Consider the following 20,877-nt stretch of genomic DNA (forward strand, 5'->3'; position numbering starts at 1 on the left):
GTGTGCAGAGGAAAGGAAAATGTCAGGGAGGGAGGTCACCATCTTGTGGAGAAATAAGAAACTGACTAGGAATGTTTGCTGAAGGTACATTGGACATTTTTCCATCTCCCCTAAACGCGTTTCCTCCTGGCAGCAGCGTTTTGGCAGAAGACGCATTTAGGTGCGTAAAGGTGTGGGTGTTAATTTATTAAAATGTATTCTGCCCATTGAAGTGAATTAACACTAAAGCATTAAACGCTCATTTAGATGCATTTATCACAATATTTCAAATGCACACATTCCTGTAGAAATGGCTTTGTGTATAAGTGGGTGCTGACGCGACCACCGGCTGGAACTAGAGGTTCACCGAATGGAAATTTTGGTGCTGAAACCAAAAATGCAGGATGCACTTATGGGCGAAAACCAAAACTGAAAATGACAGTTTTTAGCCACTTCAGCTCCGGAAGATTGACCCCCCTGCATGACCAGGCCATTTTTTGCGATACGGCACTGTGTTACTTTAACCACTTCAGCCCCGGAAGGATTTACCCCCTTCCTGACCAGAGTACTTTTTATGATACGGCACTGCGTCGCTTTAGCTGACAATTGCGCGGTCGTGCGATGATGTACCCAAACAAAATTGATGTCCTTTTTTTACCACAAATAGAGCTTTCTTTTGGTGGTATTTGATCACCTCTGCGGTTTTTATTTTTTGTGCTATAAACAAAAAAAAGCAATATTTTTTACTTTTGCTATAATAAATATACCCCAAAAAATGTATAAAAAAATAAATGTCTTTCTTAGTTTTGGCTGATACGTGTTCTTCTTCATATTTTTTGGTAAAAAAAAATTTAAAAAAATCGCAATAAGCGTATATTGAGTGGTTTGCACAAAAATTATAGTGTCTACAAAATAGGGGATATATTTATGGCATTTTTATTATTATTTTTTTTTTATTAGTAATGGCGGCGATCTGCAATTTTTATCGTGACTGCGACATTATAGCGGACACATCGGACACGTTTGACACTATTTTGGGACCATTATCATTTATACAGCGATCGGTGCTATAAAAATGCCCTGATTACTGTGTAAATGACACTGGCAGTGAAGGGGTTAAACACTAGGGGGCAATCAAGGGGTTAAGTGTGTCCTAGGGAGTGATTCTAACTGTGGGGGGGGATGGGTTACCACTGACATCACAGCGATCACTGCTCCCGATGACAGGGAGCAGTAGATCTCTGTCATGTCACAAGGCAGAACAGGGAAATGCCTTGTTTACATCGGCACAATGCTGTATCCTGGCCAAGGCCAACAAGGCCCAGGCCTAGAGCAGCACTTTGCAGGGGGGAAGCACGGAAAAAGTCCCCGCCGGCTTGCGCTACACTGTTAGTGTAGCGCCAGTCTTATGGGGCGGACTGGGCTGTGAGGCAAATTAGTCTGCTTCCGGTATGCGGGTGGCCGGCATTCGCAACTTCTAATTTTGACTGTCCTCTCATCCTGGACCACAAACCTTCCTCACTGTGCCATATGTTTTCTGCTGCACCATTGGCATGGCTATATCTTCTTAGTCTGAGTCCTCATTGGACTACCTTTACATACACTATCCCCCCTTTAGTCCATAATGAATGCTGCTGCAAGACTCATCCACCTTACCAACCGTTCAGCATCCTCCACCCTTCTCTGCCGATCCCTCCACTGGCTTCCACTCACCCAACGAATAAAATTCAAAGTACTAACAATAATTTACAAAGCCGTCCACAACTCTGCCCCCAGCTACATCACTAACCTAGTCCCAAAATACCTACCAAGCCGCTCTCTTCAGTCCTCCCAAGACCTCCTGCTCTCTAGCTCCCTTGTCACCTCCTCCCCTGCTCGCCTCCAGGATTTCTCCAGAGCTTATCCCATCCTTTGGAACTCTCTACCCCAATCTGACCAACTGTCCCCTAATTTATCCTTCTTTAGACGATCCCTGAAAACCCTTCTTTTTAAAGAAGCTTATCCTGCTTCTAACTAATAAACTGTTTTACTTCATCAGCTCATCCCCCACAGCCTTTTGTATTACCTTTTGTATAAACTGACCCTCCCTCCTAGATTGTAAGCTCTAGCGAGCAGGGCCCTCTGATTCCTCTTGTACCAAATTGTAATGCAACTGTAATGTCTGCCTTCATTTTGTTAAGCGCTGTGCAAACTGTTGGCGCTATATAAATCCTGTATAATAATAATAATAATAATTCACACCATAGTCAATACCGTCATGATTCTGACTTCTCTATAGATTCAGGCCGCATCGACTTGGGGTGCAGAGCACTGCACCCTGAGCCCACCTAGTTGTGTGACCATAGCAAATTAATATTCGTTATTGTCTTCCTGATTCTCCTCCCGGCCAATCAGGAAGGGGGTCACCCAATTGGCCAAGAGGAAAAGCAATCCTATTGGCCGCTGAGAAAGAAGAGGGAGGAGATGCAGGGGAAGTCGCCGTGATGCAGAGGAGGAGATGCCGGGTCAAGTTGCTGCCCGGTGGAAGCGCTGCTTGTAACCTAGATGGAGTAAGTGCGGGGCTGGTGCCCCATCGTGACCGGGGGGGCTTTGACCTGACCGACCACCAGCCGCCATTGCCTCTGACTGTATCACTCACCAGCCCACCTGGCTGTGTTCCTCCCTGGAGATTTGTCCGGTAGTGTTCTCCTGCTGTCCTACACTTGCTCCTGTGCCGCCAGTCAGGACACCTCTGTGTGTCAAGAAGATTGTGCTTTCCGCACCCAAGCCCAGGCCCGAGGTCACCCCCCCAGACTAGGGGTCTACCCTCAAGGGCCACCAACAGCCTAACACTCCATCTCCATCTTCCACCTAAACTCTGTTGCCCCAGCTGGGCTGACCCTGAGTATTTGAGGGGGCCTGCCCTCTGCCAACCCATCTGTTGAGGATTGGTTAGGGCCCTCAGAATACTTCAGGCAGCTCCTCCTCACCTCCACTCCCATTCTTCTAGAACACAAGATCTCCATCTTCCCCTCTGACAGCACGCTGTTCTGCCTTGTTTAAATAGGCAGACCGGCATTCTGCCTCTCTTGGGAATGATCGCCGGGTGTAGGCGAACATTGGGTCCACCAGACCCGCTGATTGGTTCCTGTTGTGTCTAATCACAGTGGAAGCTGGTTGCCGGCGGCATGCATGCGTGCCCCAGACTCAGAAATTGAAATGACGCACAGGTACGTGATTTTGCACTGAAGGGCCGCCCTGCCGCAGTACATGTACGTCTTCATAAATTTAGAGCAAAATGTCTTTGGTGAAAAAAAAATCAAAATACCAATAAGTGTATATTGATTGGTTTGTGTGAAAGTTAAAGTATTTACAAACCATGGTATATATACTGGAATTTACGCAGCTAAAGACACTATACTGGACTTCCGGTTCCGTAGCCGCATGGAGTAGCTGTTCTCCACAACAGCTCCTGCAGCATGACCCACAAAAAAAGCATAAAAATACTGCCCGGATCCCGCCGCTGCCCGCAGCCCCTCCAAGTGACTCCCCTACGCTCATGGACCACTTTCTAGTAAAAACCGGCCCGCGATCACAAACGGCACAGCCATTAGGGATGGTCCCGATGTTCGAGTCAAACGTAAGTTCGACTCGAACATCGGGTGTTCGCCTATTCGCCGAATAGCGAATAATTTGGGGTGTTCATGGCAAATTTGAAAGCCACGGAACACCCTTTAAAAATCCATGGGAGCAATCAAAAGTGCGAATCTTAAAGGCTTATATGCATGGTGTTGTCATAAAAAGTGTTTGGGGACCTGGGTTCTGCCCCAGGGGACATGTATCAATGCAAAAAAAAGTTTGAAAAACGTCTGTTTTTTCGGGAGCAGTGATTTTAATAATGCTTAAAGTGAAACAATAAAAGTGTAATATTCCTTTAAATTTCGTACCTGGGGGGTGTCTTTAGTATGCCTGTAAAGTGGCGCATGTTTCCCGTGTTTACAACAGTCCGAGAGCAAAATGACATTTCTAAAGTAAAAAAAGTAATTTAAAAGTACTCGCGGCTATAATGAATTGTCGATCCCGGAAACACACATAAAAGTTCATTGATAAAAACAGCATGGGATTCCCCCACAGGAGATCCCCAAACCAGAATTAAAAAAAAAAAAAAATGCGTAAGGGTCCCCCCAAATTCCATACCAGGCCCTTCAGGTCTGGTATGGATATTAAGGGGAACCCCGCACCAAAATTTAAAAAAAAATGGCATGGGGGTCCCCCTCAAAATCCATACCAGACCCTTCAGGTTTATGAACAACCTCAAACTGAGGGGCGTCCCAGAATCTATCCTCCCTAACCATCTCCTGCAAATTGCCCAGACCCTGTTCACCACCATGATGCCAGGCGCAACAGCTCAAGACCTCCTCGTGGATAGGATTCACAGGGTCCCCAAACCAACATTCCTCCCTGATGAAATTCCCAGATATGTCCTATTGAGAGTGCACTTTTATCACATCAAAGATCAAATATTACAAGCCTCACGTAAGCCAGAAAACATCCCTCAGCAATACGCCAACATCAGACTGCTCCCTGATCTATCCAGACACACACTACAATGCCGTCGCAATCTGCTGACGATTACCAAAGCACTGAGGAATCAAAATATCCTCCACAAATGGAAATACCCTGCAACCCTATCCATTACCCACAATGGGGCGACCATATCAGTGTCAAAGCTGGAGGAAGGGCTTGGAGCCCTACGCCAATGGGGCATTATTCCTGATCAAACCACTCAACCACCACCTTCCACAAGCCTGCAACCCATGCAAAACGAATGGCAGGTGGTATCCAACAAGCGTTCCTCTAAAAAAAAAAAATGGTGGGCACCCATAAATATGATCCACATTCATACTCAAACATCTCTGGGGTTGAGATATCTCAATTTGATTCACTTTTACACCCCTAACCTTCAAGTAGCAGCTACGACTGCACGAGGATCAGTTTATGGATCCATTTCTTATGTTAACCCAGTTGACCTTTCTTATTTTTCTTTGTTCTTCCTATTGTTTAGTGGATATACGCAGCATCCTCCGAAGCAACATGTACTCCATCGCTGAAGAAGATAAACACCAGATGCCCTCCTCACTTGAAATGGCAGTAATCCAGAGAAAACCCTGCTGGAACAGTAAGTACCTGCACAACACAACCATACAAACTCTCTCACTTTTACAATGACAATCAAATTTCTATCACTTAACGTCCGAGGACTAAACCACCTGGCAAAGAGATTCTCCCTATGGAAAGAAGCCTGTAAACAAGGAGCAGACATTCTGTGCGTACAGGAAACACATTTCCAACTAAATATTGTTTGCATAAGGCCTACCCAATAATATATATTACCTGTACCCCCAACAGCAAAAGAGGAGGCGTTCTATTGGCCATCAAAAACTCTTTTTCTTTCCAACCCAAGGATGTTGCTCTTGATGAGGGGGGTAGATATATAATTGTTACGGGAGACATCAACTCCAAACCATACACGATTGTTACGTTGTATGCTCCAAACTCTCACCAACTCTGTTTTATAAAGAAGGTTATCACCAAAGCTAATGCCATGAAATATGGCAACCTCCTGATATGAGGAGACTTTAACGTAACTTCTGATCCGTTATTGGACACTTCCTCAGGTAAACCTAAAGGCACCCTATCCCTTCAGACACTGCTCCACAATGAGGAACTGTTCGATGCGTGGAGATGCCTTCACGCCAACGAAAAAGACTATACCTTTTTCTCAAACAGACAAGGCTCTTATTCCCATATAGACATGTTCTTAATGGATAAATGGCTCCTGCAAAACATTGAAACAACAAAAATACATGATATTACATGGTTAGACCATGCTGCCATATCTATGTCTTTTGCGGAAAAGGAAGTCTCCTCTTCACCCCCCATCTGGCGCTGTAATACACGACTTCTCCTAGAACCACACTTCCAAAAGTCTCTGTCTCAGCATCTTAACTAGGGATGAGCTTCGTGTTCGAATCGAACGCATGTTCGACTCGAACATTGTGTGTTCGGCTGTTCGCCGAATTACGAACAATATGGGCCGTTCACGCCAAATTCGAGTGGCGCGTCACGGCCCATAATTCATTGCAGCATCGCAGTGCATTGCTGGCTGATAATTGGCCAAGCATGCACTATGACCCGCATGCCTGGCCAATCACAGCGCCGTGTGTATAGAGGGGCAAAGCCAGGGAGACTTTGGCCAATTACGGCTCAGGGGGTTTAGTACACGCCCCACACTATATAAGGCCGCCTGCGTGGCGGCCTTGTGTAGTGTGTTGCGGCAGAGAGAAAAAGATAGACAGTGTCATTTGATTTAAGTTAGATAGAGTAGGCAGGTCGAGTCAGTTAGCTGCACTTACAGTGTATTGTGTATATATATGCATCCCAGGTGTTGTATATATATATATATATATATATATATATATATATATATATATATATATATATATATATATATATATACATATATATATGTAGCGCTGGTAGATTTGCAATCTACCGCACGTTAGGTAAATTTAGTAATTTGTTCGTTAAGGAAGGTTAAGTTTGCTTCTGTTCCAGCTTGGTTGATGTTGTGTGTGTTTCCATGCTGACCGGTGGGTGTCGCTGTTATCACTGGTTAGTGTTGGAAAGGCAACGTGTTGAAGCTTATGGATGCTCTTCTGTCCCGGAGACAACTCAGTGGAGATGGTCCTCTGAGTTGCATTCTGGGCAAGAGTATTTATGGGACAGACGCCATGTTTTAGGGTTCATTTTTCAGCCACCTGCTGGCCCTCCTGGCCGACAGGTATGCGTTAAGGAGCTACCTCATGGTCCTCCGTTCCGGAGGCCCACGATACTACGGCGCAGGGGTGGGTCCAGAGGCTTGTCTGGGGCCTACTACCGCGACCGAGGAATGGTCCTGAGCTGTCGGTCTTGTGTGGCGAAGCTGGACAACCGAGGAGATCCCAGGGGAGGACACGTCTTGGAGGGATCACGCAGCGTGCTGGTCTGTAGAGGGGCTTGGTGGCTCGGTTGGAGGACGTATCCAAAAGTGACTGTGCAGCATAGTGTTGCCAGGTTGGCTTGAAGGTTCAGGCACTGTGACTGACATTCATTGCAGAAAATCTGATACATCCTGTGGCAGAGGATCGTGCGGATTTTGTTCCCGGGCAAGTCTGGGGCAGAGACTTTGATTCGTGCTGCGTGCTGGCTGCTGGGCTGGTGGGGGAGGCCTATCCAGATGAGCGGGGAGTGTGTCCCACAAGGGGAGCGCATTCCGTACAATATCTGAATTCTACCCGAACATCTGTTAAAAGAACCCTAAAGGAAGATGTTTGAGTTTCTTCTGCAGTTTCCCTTTTGTCTCTTTCCTGCTATTTCCCAAGTCAAGTGTTTAATTAAGCATTGAAAACGTTGTCCAGTGTTGGTGCGTGTATTGTCCAGAGGTGAACTCAACGGAACCCTAGACCCAGTGCCGGTGAAACAGAGGGAAGCAGTGTGAAGGTAACAGACCCGCTTAAACCAGCAGCTCCACCGAGAGTTATTGCTACATATATATATATATATATATATATATATATATATATACACACACTGTATTCAGTTTAGCTAGATTCGTTCCTGTTATTCTCTTTCTAATATACTGACAGGCAGGCAGGTGTTTTTACAGTATTTCCAGTTAGTGTACTGTGTACCCTGCACAGCTGTGCCTACAGTAGAGCTACCTGAAGACAGGTGCTTGTGTGCTTCTTCTGATCCTATTAATAGCACAGGCAGGCTCTTGAAGTATTTAGAGTTAGTGTACTGTGTAACCCTGCACAGTTGCACCTACAGTATAGCTACCTGAAGCCAAGTGCTTGTGTGCTTCTTCTGATCCTATTAATAGCACAGGCAGGCTCTTGAAGTATTTACAGTTAGTGTACTGTGTACCCTGCACAGTTGCACCTACAGTATAGCTACCTGAAGACAAGTGCAGGTGCTCTCATACTAATAATACTACAGGCAGGCAGTTGATTCTGCTAGCTGCAGTATAATCGGTATATATATACATCTAGTTTTGTGCAGCTACATCTCACTGCAGGCCAATAGTATGTCTGGAAGACCAACAAGGAGAGGCAGACAGTCACAAGCCAATAAAAGAGGGAAAGCAGGCTCTGTGTCTAGAGGCAGTGCAGGAGCTGGGGCAGGGAAATTTGCCTGGTACAATCTGATGTTGGTGTACCGGTAGCAGATTGCCCCCAAGTACTTGGCTGTGACACACCTAATTCTACACCTTCATTCCTCTCAGTGCAGGTCTCAGAGAGGACTGAAGCTATAGTGGGGTTGGAGATCCCAGCTGATGAGGAGCAAGGAGAGGTCCTCTTTGTTCTTTGGTGTGGGTCTTTCAGGTACGCTTGCCAACAAACTGCATGGCAGGTCAACACATGTCTGGTCAAGCATGTGGTGCCCAAGCGGGAGATGTTTTGGCCACGCGAGATAAGCTTGAGACATATGTTGCAAATAGCAGCGGTGGGATCTGATGCACTCATCTCAAAAAAGGCCCACACCAAAGAACTTTTGGAATAACGTGCAGAGACAGCAGCGCCCTGCACATGCAAAGCTCTGCGGTGTGATGCAGTCAGTGTGCTGCCCTTAGGCTGGCGATCTTCCTCCTCCTTCTCCTCCTCTCTCCTATCAGGCACCCACGTGGAGTCAGTAACCTCATCATCCCCTCCCTCCTCATCACTGGAGCAAACCTGGCAGTATGCTGCAGCAGGGGGTACATGACTGCCAGATTGCTGTCCTTCTTGGGCACCCCCTCTGTATGGGCTCATGTTACTGCCTTCCTCTAGCTGAGTACCATCATCAAAGCCTTCAAAACGCTGGGCATCCTCCTGGAGCATGTACCCAACACTGTGGTCAAACAGTTCGGGGGACTCCTCAGGAGGACATGGTGGGGATAGGGAACAAGTCACTGATGCCATTGAGCCGAGGGAATAGGCCGCGTTGGCAGCTGCTTTGCCAGACAAAGTACCCTGAGCCTGGGTGAGAGAGGATGAGGAGGACGGCTTGGTCATCCACTCGACCAAGTCTTCCACATGTTGCAGCTCAACACGGCCAGCTGCCGAAAAAAAGGCCAAGCGTGTCCCACGGCCACGTGCTGATGAGGATGCACCGTGTCCACTACCAGCACTGTTGCCTCTAGACACAGAGCCTGCTTGCCCTCTTTTATTGGCTTATGACTGTCTGCCTCTCTCTGTTGGCCTTCCAGACATACTATTGGCCTGCAGTGAGATGTAGCTGCACAAAACTGGGATGTATATATATACCAATTATACTGCAGCTAGCAAAATCAACTGCCTGCCTGTAGTATTATTAGTATGAGAACACCTGCACTTGTCTTCAGGTAGTTATACTGTAGGTGGAAATGTGCAGGGTACACAGTACAGTAACTGGAAATTATGGATGAGCCGAACACCCCCCTGTTCAGTTCGCACCAGAACATGCGAACAGGCAAAAAATTTGTTCGAACACCGTTAAAGTCTATGGGACACGAACATGAATAATCAAAAGTGCTAATTTTAAAGGCTTATATGCAAGTTATTGTCATAAAAAGTGTTTGGGGACCTGGGTCCTGCCCCAGGGGACATGGATCAATGTAAAAAAAAGTTTTAAAAACGGCCATTTTTTCGGGAGCAGTGATTTTAATAATGCTTAAAGTGAAACAATAAAAGTGTAATATCCCTTTAAATTTCGTACCTGGGGGGTGTCTATAGTATGCCTGTAAAGGGACGCATGTTTCCCGTGTTTAGAACAGTCTGACAGCAAAATGACATTTCAAAGGAAAAAAAGTAATTTAAAACTACTTGCGGCTATTAATGCATTGCCGGTCCGACAATACACATAGAAGTTCATTGATAAAAACGGCATGGGAATTCCCCACAGGGGAACCCCGAACCAAAATTAAAAAAAAAAATGACATGGGGGGTCCCCCTAAATTCCATACCAGGCCCTCTAGGTCTGGTATGGATATTAAGGGGAACCCCGGCCAAAATTTAAAAAAAAATTACGTGGGGGGTCCCCCTAAATTCCATACCAGGCCCTTCAGGTCTGGTATGGATATTAAGGGGAACCCCAGCCAAAATTTGAAAAAAAAAATGGCGTGGGGTCCCCCTCAAAATCTATATCAGACCCTTTAGGTCTGGTATGCATTTTAAGGGGAACCCCGCGCCAAAAAAAAAAAAAACGACATGGGGTCGCCCCCAAAAATCCATACCAGACCCTTATCCGAGCACTTTTTATGACAATACCATGAATATAAGCCTTTAAAATTAGCACTTTTGATTTCTCCCATAGACTTTTAAAGGGTGTTCCACGGTAGCTATACTGTAGGTGCAACTGTGCAGGGTACACAATACAGTAACTGGACATACTGTAAAAACACCTGCCTGCCTGTTAGTATATTAGGAAGAGAAGAACAGGATCTAGCTAAACTGAATACAGTATATATATATATATATATATATATATATATATATATATATATATATATATATATACAACACCTGGGATGCATATACAGTATATACACAATACACTGCAAGTGCAGCTAACTGACTCGACCTGCCTACTCTATCTAACTTAAATCAAATGACACTGTCTCTCTGTCTATCTCTCTCCACCGCAACACAATACACATGGCCGACGTGCAGGCGGCCTTATATAGTGTGGGGCGTGTACTAAACCCCCTGAGCCATAATTGGCCAAAGCCTCCCTGGCTATGGATAATTACGGCTCTCTGTACACACGGCGGTGTGATTGGCCAAGCATGCGGGTCATAGTGCATGCTTGGCCAATCATCAGCCAGCAATGCACTGCGATGCCGCAGTGAATTATGGACCGTGATGTGCCACTCGAATTTGGCGCAAATGGCCCATAACGTTCGTAATTCAGCGAACGACCGAACACACGATGTTCGAGTCAAACATGCGTTCAACTCGAACACGAAGCTCATCCCTAGTGATAAAGGGTGAATACTCGGAATGGTCAGGGGTGGGTAGTGCCGATCAGTGGCATCTCCTCACAGGGGACAGCTAGGAATGTAATCAGGTCACTGATGATCAGTGCCTTGATTACAATATTGTAAAATATTGTCACAAATCAGTGCCCACCATTGCCCACCAAGGCCAGCTATCAGTTCCCATCAGTTGCAGCAATCAGTGCCCACCACTGCCCACAAGTGCCACCAAGCAGTGCCCATTAGTGATGCCAGTCAGTGCTGGCAATCAGTGCTGCCTATCAGTGCTGCCCATCAATGCCCATCACTGCTGTCAATCAATGCCCATCAGTAATGCCTATCAGTGTCGCCCATCAGTGCAACCTACCAATGCCCATCAGTGCCCATCAATACCGCCTATCCATGCTGCCTCATCAGTGCCCATCAGTGCCTCTCATCAATGCCCATCCTTGCCCATCAGTACCACCTATCCATGCCGCCTATCAGTGCCCACCAGTGCCGCCTATCAGTGCCCATCATTGCCGCCTATCAGTGCTCATCAGTGCCACATATCAGTGCCACCTATCAGTGCCCATAAGTGCGGGATATTAGTGCCTCCTCATCAGTGCCCATAAGTGCCACCTCATTAATGCCCACCAGTTAAGCCTATCAGTGCCCATCAGTGCCGCCTAATCAGTGCACATCAGTGAATGCAAAAAATGACTTAGTTATAAAATTTACTGACAGAAAAAAAGTAAAAAAAACATTTTTTTTTTTCAAAATTGTTGGTCTTTTTTTTTGTAAAAAATGAATAAAAAAACAGCAGTGATTAAATACCACCAAAAGAAAGCTCTATTTGTGTGAAGAAATGTGTTTGGGTACAGTGTAGCATGACTGCGCAATTGTCATTCAAAGTGCAACATCGCTGGAAGCTGAAAAATGTCTTGGGCAGGAAGGGGGTGGAAGTGTCCTGTAGGCAAGTGGTTAAGGAGGGAGAATATAACTGATCTCTTAATTTTATTGTTCATGCCTTGAATATTCCAGGTGAAGAGTTTCAAGGAGACCATAGATCATGCAAGAAAAATTATGAGGCTCCAGGGTTCTCTGCGTCAATAGCACAGCTTATATCTATGCATGAAAAGTGTAGAGGAAGAACACTCAGTAATATTCTATTTAGTTTACTGTACCATTTGTCTCCGATCTGTACAGTGTACCTACATGTCTCTAACCAATAGAAAATACAATTCCCCTCCCTGCCCTGTCCCCAACTTGTGCGGGCATAATACCCAACCTGCCAACTTAGGAAAAACATTGTCCAACCTGTGAAGGAAATGCATAGAAACCATTGTGTGCATGGTACAGAATCAAGTACCTGTAAGCATTTCCCAGTTGTGAATAAAAAGGATATGAAGTGTTTCTCACAGGTATGGAAATTCATTGAAATGAAAGGGCTGCCCTACAAGCAATGCATGGGAACATGTAAAAAAAATACATGGAACCAACATGCTAGACTGCACTGTACTGGTGTAAACCTGACCTGAGAGTAAGCATTGGCTGATATATTCTGTATGATTTTTTATTGATTAGATAAATTGGAGGATCTATCTGGATCAGTGGGGCTGATGGATCCAACTGAAAGTTGATAAGTGATTACATAGCCTTGAAAGGGCAAAAAGAACTATATTTTCCCCAATTAAAATAGGTTCATCATATAAAAAAAATAAAAAGAAATAAAAAGAAAAGAAAACACAGTGCATGTGATATATATTTATTTTTTATTAGACATTTAGCATTTTCATAGCTAAATGATATTCCACATCAGGGGACTTCCAATTCAGGGTTTACATCCAGCAATTTTACATTTTAGACCCTCCAGCATTTTCCCGGCTAAACCCTTAAGCGTATCCAAGAAGACACCTCTTTTTACTTCTTCCTCTGTCATTTCTCCTCCATTGTCTTCATCAGCACCTCTCCTGTGAGAAGACATAGTTATTGTTACATAAAACAACATTGATTAATACACAAAAACTGTATTTCACTGGGACCAAAAATGTGTATTTTTAGGCCACATTGACTATTATTCTATGACCACATTAACATGCTAAAGGAATACTACACAAAACTTGAATCCCTTATTGAATAGCCAGCAGAAGCATTCAGATGTGTTTTTCGCTATGGCACAGCACTTTCCCATCAGTAAGTGGACATAGCTAAATCTGGTCATGCACCACTATAATTTCATTCATGTGGAAATTCAGAAAAATCATTCACCAGTCCCAACAGTTATTTGCTTTTTCATTGGTTCAGACATGCCCCCCCCTCTACCTCAGTGTATACAGGCATACCCCACTTGTAAGTACACAATGGGATTTATTTACTAAAGCTGGAAAGTGCAAAATCAGGCTCACTTCTGCTTAGAAACCAATAAGCTTCATAGGCGTGCCCAGTCTATTTCAAAGCTCAAACACACATCTGTATATATATATATATATATATATATATATATATATATATATATATATACACATACACAAACACTATATTGTCAAAAGTATTGGGATGCCTGCCTTTACATGCACATGAACTTTAATGGCATTCCAGTCTTAGTCCGTAGGCTTCAATATTGAGTTGGCCCACCCTTTGCAACTAGAACAACTTCAACTCTTCTGGGAAGGCTGTCCTCAAGGTTTAGGAGTGTGTCTATGAGCATGTTTGACCATTCTTCCAGAAGAGCATTTGTGAGGTCAGGCACTGATGTTGGATGAGAAGGCCTGGCTCACAGTCATTCTAAAGGTGTTCTATGGAGTTGAGGTCAGGACTCTGTGCAGGCCAGTCAGGTTCCTCCACCCCAAACTCGCACATCCATGTCTTTATGGACCTTGGTTTGTGTAGTAGTCCAAATAATTTGGTGGAAGGGGGATTATGGTGTGGGGTTGTTTTTCAGGGCTTGGGCCTGGCCCCTTAGTTCCAGTGAAGGGAACTCTTAAGGCATCAGCATACCAAGACATTTTGGACAATTTCATGCTCCCAATGTTGTGGGAACAGTTTGGGGATGACCCCTTCCTGTTCCAACATGACTGCGCACCAGTGCACAAAGCAAGGTCCATAAAGATATGGATGAGCAAGGGCGGTGGAAAATGACCTTCAAGTGCAAAAATGCACATTATAATAGTAACTAAAACATAGAAAATTAAGTGTAACAATCTAAAAAATAAAAATTCCAAAGTGCTATAATGGAGGGAACCTCCCAACTAAAAAGTTGTTGCACTTGAAGTGAATCTGTACAGCAAATATCTATAGGAGGGGTTTCCACAATCCCTGCTAAGTTTAATTTTATACAGTATGTCTTAAATTCAGTTTGATGTGTATCATATGTGAAGTTGTGTATCAGAGACCGTTATTGTGGTAATATTGAAGTTTATTGAGATTTCCATACATTAGAGGGTTCCTCCATTACTGTTAAGTTATTGATTAGTAAGTTAGCACTGCACTTTTTTTTTTTTGTGGAGTAGGAACACATAACAGTGCTTAGCGGCAAGCATTTTACTGACACTTTTTAATTTTACCTCCAGTAGTTTATTGTATATAGTAGTGAGGTGATTACCTATTATACTAAAGATTGGCATGTGCCATTAATAAACATCAACAGATTTCAGTTGTGCCCAACCAGGCCAGCCCTCCATGGACAATTAGCCTGGCTGCTGAGTTAATCTCCCCATCCCTGAACGCACTGCACTGATAGACACTGACAGGCAGCACTAATTGGCACTGATAAGTGCCACTGATTGATAGCACTAATTGGCACTGATAGGCGGCACTGATTGGCAGCACTGATAGGTGCCACTGATTGACAGCACTGATGGCCACTGATAGGCGGCACTGATGGCCACTGATAGGTGGCACTGATTGGTCGCACTGATGGGCACTAATAGGCACTGTTTGGTGGCACTGATAGGCATCAATGATTGGCACTGATAGGTAGCACTGATTGGCACTAATAGAAAGCACTGATTGGCAGCACTGTTGGGCGGCACTGATAGGCAGCACTGATGGGCCCTGATTGGCATTAATAGGTGGTACTGATTGGCAGCACTAATGGCACTGATAGGCTGTACTGATTGGCACTAATAGGTAGCACTGATTGGCAGCATTTGGTGGCACTGATTGGCAGCACTGATGGGCATTAATTGGCAGCACTGATGGGCACTGAAAGGCAGCACTTATAGTCAACACCGATGAGCACTGATAGGTGGCACTGATGGGCATTGATAGGCAGCACTTATGAGCACTGATTGGCAACACTGATTGGCACTGATAGGCAGTGCTGATGGGCACTGGTGGGAACTGACAGGTGGCACTGATTGGAAGCACTGATTGGCAGCACTGATAGGTACTGACAGGTGGCACTGATTGGAAGCACTGATTGGCACTGATAGGTGGCACTGATTGTCACTGATAGGAGGCACTGTTTGGCACTGACAGGTGGCACTGATTGTCACTGACTGGCACTGACATGTGATACTGATTGGCACTGACAGGTGCCACTGACTGAAGGGCAGCACTGATGGGACGGATGGGTGGCATTGGTTGGCACTAAAAGGCGGCATTGATTGGCACTGACAGGTGGCACTTATTGTCACTGACTGGTACTGACAGGTAGCACTGACAGGTGGCACTGATTGGACGCACTGATTGGGACTGACAGGTGATGCTGATTGTCACTGACTGGCACTGACAAGCAGCACTGGCACTGATTGGCACTGATAGGTGGCACTGATTGGAAGCACTGACAGAGGAGATTACATTGAGCAGATATTGGGGTTTATAAGATCCGCTCAGTGTTTGACACTGTCATGTATTGTAACTGCAGGCAGGGAGAGAGAGGAGCTGTCAGAATCCAGCGGTGATGTCGGGGGTGGGTGGGACTGAGCAGCTATTGAACACCAGCCAATTATTGGGCTGCTTAAGAATGGGGGGGAGCCACAAGCACGTAGTGGCCCGCCCAAACCCCATCCTATTGGCTGGTGTTCGATAGCTGCTCAGTCCCGCCCAACCCGGACATCACCGCTGAATTCTGACAGCTCCTCTCTCTCCCTGCATGCAGTTACAATACATGACAGTGTCGCACACTGAGCGGATCGTACAAGCCCCAATATCTGCAGTGCTCAATTTGATACTGTCTCAGTGCGGGCTACACATTGCTTGGATCTGGATGCAGCATTTCACAGCAACCCAGGCAGATCTCAGGAGACAGCCGGCATGGGACTACACAAACACTGCATGGGTGATTAGGGTGTGCCCAGCAGTGCTGGGACAAGGCCATTTGGTGCCCAGGGCAAAGATGGCAAACTGCGCCCCCCCCCCCCCATTTTTAAGAAAGAATCAATGTAATTTCAAAACAAGGATATACTTAAAACAATACAAATTCAATTAGGTTTAAAGCGATAGAAACAGAGTTCACTCACACCTTTTAATTATATGTACAGTCAGGTCCATAAATATTGGGACATTGACACAATTCTAATCTATTTGGCTCTATACACCACCACATTGGATTCCACCACTGGTCCACAGTGGGAGGATTCCCCCTTCCACCTGGAATGTGTAGATGGGGGAATTGGAACATTCTTTTTTTTTCATTCAACCTAATAGTTGAATGAAAAAAGTGATCAATGTAGGGGCAGCCCAAGAGCTAACACTAAGATAGTTTAACCTCTTGATATCCACGCTATAGCTGAATGACGGCCACAGCGCGGACCTGAATTTCCGGGAGTGCACGTGCCCTGTGCACGCTGTGATCACCGAGTCACTGAGTCCCGATCCCCTTACAATGTGATCAGCTGTCAATGACAGTCAATGACAGCTGTCAATGACAGCTGATCACATGATCAAAACAAAAGCTCTGTGATCGTTTTTTTTTTCTCCTCACGCTGACAGCGCGAGGAGAAAAAAAAGCTGATCACCGGCTCATCTGCAAGGGACATCGGTCCCGAAGAGGAAGAGGCAATTATGCCTCATCTGTGCCACCTGCCATTGCCACCTACCTATGCCCATGAGTGCCACCTATCAATGCCCACAAGTGCCACCTATCAATGCCACCTAGCAGTGCTGCCTATCAGTGTAACTGATCAGTGCCCATTATTGCCACCCATCAGTGCCGCCTCATCAGCGTACATCAATGAAGGAGAAAAATTACCTGTTTTAAAATTTTATAACAAAATATAATAACATTTTTTTTTTTTTTAATTCGGTCTTTTTACATTTTTTTTAACAATAAATAAAAACCACAGAGGTGATCAAATACCACCAAAAGAAATCTCTATTTGTGGGGAAAAAATGATAAAAATTTCATTTGAGTACAGTGTTGTATAACCGCGCAATTGTCATTCAAAGTGCGCCAGCGCTGAAAGCTGAAAATTGGTCTGGATAGGAGGGGGGTTTAAGTGCCCAGTAAGCAAGTGGTTAAATCTCAGCTGTTTCGAGCGGAGCAGACATGCATTGTTAGAGCTCCACACCGCTGAGGAGAGAAGAGAAGGACAAAGCGGAGCCTGCAGGCCTCAAAAGGTATCCATTTGAACCTTTTTGCCCCAGGGAACAAACTGTGAAAGTTTGGGCAGGAAATATGGTACTGGGAGGAAACCGTGGCAGAAATAAAAATCACCTCACAAAGAGCTCACAGGCACTCACTGCAGCTGAAGCAGCTCCAGTCACCTCACAAGATACAGCATCAGGGCGCTCTCACAGACAGAAAATGTCACAGCAAGACTCTCCATTTGAGTCAGATACAGAACAAATCCTCTCACAAACTTCTCCACAAGCCTCCTCAGCATCCCCAATAATATTATTACAATTTGAAAAGATGCTTCATAAGGCTTTAAAACAAACCTCAGACCAAATAACAAAAAGCCTAACCAAAGAAATAAGAGAGCTGGGAAACCGCACCGCAGCCTTAGAAATAAAAATGCATGAAATTGAAATTACAACCCAAGAAAATATAACAGAATTGGAACAATTAAAAAAAGAGAATTTAATACTTCAAACTAAGCTCGAAGATTACGAAAATAGAGCCAGACGTTCAAACTTGCGCATAAGGGGAATACCTGAAACTGTGACAGACCTGCAATCTACTATTACTGCTCTATTACAAGAACTAAAGCCAGATATCCCTATTGAACGTTTAGAACTGGACAGAGTACACAGAGCCCTCACAGCCAAAAAGAAAGATGGACCCCCACGTGATATAATCACAAAATTTCATTATTACAGAACGAAAGAACAAATACTAATTGCTGCAAGAGAAAAAAAGGAACTTAATTTTCAAGGACACAATTATCAAATTTTTGCTGACCTATCCCAACTTACTATTACTAAAAGACGATCCATGAAACCCCAACTAATGGAACTGCAACGCCACAACATTATGTATCAATGGGGCTTCCCCTTTTCAGTCAGATTTAACTACCAAGGTACAATTTACAGAAGCAGATCAGCAGATGAACTACAACAAACCCTTTTAAAATTAAATCTGACAGAACCCACAAGCAGCAACACTCCCACATGCAGAAGAATGGCATCATCTTCACCTTCAGGCAGCACCCAGAAAATTTCAGAACAAAATGGGAATCATCATTCTCACAAAAGAGGCCGTTATGCCACATCATCCATGAACCAAGAAGATTCAATGGACTGACATCCTAATTCCTGATATCTCTTCATTTATTATACTAAGAGATGGTTCTCTATAAAAAAACCTGTATTTATAACTGAATGTAACTGCATTCTGATAGTCACACACTGTATGGGATCAAGTTACATTCCAGTTATATTTCTTATTACTTCTGATTCATATAGCCTTAGAATATATAAGTGAAATAAGGAAATTCTTGTTCAGTTATATATTTTCAGGTAATAACAATAGATTTATTACTTTTTAGGACACATATGTTCAATAATCCAGAAGTAATGGAAGCTTTTTCTTTCTTTTCTTAAAACAAATATATTAGTACCTAACTAGTTCCTAGAACTATGTTTTTGTTTATTCTAATCTGAAGCAATACAACCTCAATTTTATGAGTTAACATATCTAAACAGTTACATATGAATAAAATATGTAATTGTTTACTCTAAAAGGGTTAAAATCCCAAAATAATTCAAACTATCTTCATCAATACCAAAGTTATTAACAGTACCTTTCTAACTGAATTATTTAGCCTAGGGCAAGACTAACCATATACAACCACCCTGGAATAAATAATTTCAACAAAAACTATATTCTGCACTCCAATTAATGAATCATCATTTTGATGTCTTTTGACATAGCACTTCTCTCCTGTAAGCGGAAGATCCGTGTAACCCCATTAGCCCTCCTCATTCTCCCAATCATATTATGTGGGAGTGTGACGAAGGCACTTATTCCCCTGAGAGAGATATTTATTCTCTTTCACGGGTAAATTGTGATTACTTGCAAAAAATAATTTATACAATGTATCATCTAATCTCATATGTTTTTTGTTTACTCTTTACTCCAGAATTCACTGGTTTCTTTTCTATCTTTTCATCTCTTCAGTCCACACAGGTTGATCTGCGCAGTCAGCTCTGCATAACAAAAAGTAAGTCAAAACTATTTGATCTGTTGCCATGGCACCACTGAATATACTTTCCCTGAATGTTCAGGGAATAAATGTCCCTCAAAAAAGGACCAAAGCCTTCCGTACTTTCCATAACAAGAAGGCTCACATAGTATGCCTCCAAGAAACACACTTCACCAAAGATTCTACTCCAAAATATATTTCTCCTTTTTATCAACAAATTTACAGGGCTTCTGCCTGTACCAAACAAAGGGGTACTCTAATTGCATTTCACCGATCCACACCATTCACCTTATCATCAGAAATTAAAGACCCAGAAGGTAGATACCTGATACTCATGGGTTATATAATGGATACAGCAATCACGGTGATTTCCTACTACGCTCCTAACAAACAACCTACACCATTCCTCTCACATATATTACAAGTGATTAATACACACAAAATAGGAACAGTGATAATGTGTGGGGATTCGAACCAGGTCCTCCTCCCATTTCTAGATAAATCACCTTTTACACCATCCAAAATAACCTCTAGATTACCTTTTTCTCAACTTCTTTCCAAATACAATCTGGTAGATTCGTGGAGAGAAAGTAACCCAATGAAAAAGAAATTCACTTATTTCTCGCACCCTCATCAAACCTTCACCAGAATAGATCATATTTTTCTAACAATAGGAATGATACCAGAAATTATTGCATCAGATATAATTCCGATTCCGTGGTCTGACCATAATGCAGTATACACTACTATAGCCTCAGCCATACCAAAAGCGCATGACCCAACGTGGTACTTACCGGACATAATGCTCAAACACCCACTACATCAGATGGCCATTGAACAAGCTTTAAAGGAATACATATCAATTAATAATACAACAGACATTTCCCCAATAACACTGTGGGAAGCTCATAAGCCTGTCTTGCGTGGTACAATACAAAGACAAATGGCACTATTTAAACGGGAACGCAAAAATCTAGCAAAAAAACTAGAACTCAATTTTAATGCAGCCTACATATCATTCCAAGATAATCCATCTCAGAGTACAAAATCTCATCTGGAAAAATCTAGATTGGAATACGATCTATTTCTCACTGAGTCAGTTGACAAATCCCTCAAACGCTCCAAACACAATTTCTACATGAATACAAACAAACCAGGTACATATTTGGCTCGGGCATTAAATTCAACTAACAAATCTTTCAAACCAATACGTTTGAAATTATCAAAAAATGTTTATACTTGTAATCCAGTTAAAATAGTCCATAAATTTCACTCACATCTCGCAACTTTATACAAGACAAACAATGAATTTAA

At 43.7% G+C, this 20,877-nt stretch overlaps 1 long non-coding RNA gene across 1 annotated transcript in view; it reads right to left on the reverse strand.

Annotated features, from left to right (window-relative positions):
• Positions 1–12,724: 12,724 nt before the first annotated feature.
• LOC141104666 (uncharacterized) overlaps positions 12,725–20,877 on the reverse strand; it is a 36,802-nt gene continuing 28,649 nt past the window's right edge. Inside the window, exon 2 of the long non-coding RNA XR_012235492.1 lies at positions 12,725–12,945. This is a non-coding gene — a long non-coding RNA (uncharacterized lncRNA). The remainder of the gene's footprint in view (positions 12,946–20,877) is intronic.

Source organism: Aquarana catesbeiana, linkage group LG08, assembly GCF_042186555.1.
Source record: "Aquarana catesbeiana isolate 2022-GZ linkage group LG08, ASM4218655v1, whole genome shotgun sequence".
Lineage (NCBI taxonomy): Eukaryota > Metazoa > Chordata > Amphibia > Anura > Ranidae > Aquarana > Aquarana catesbeiana.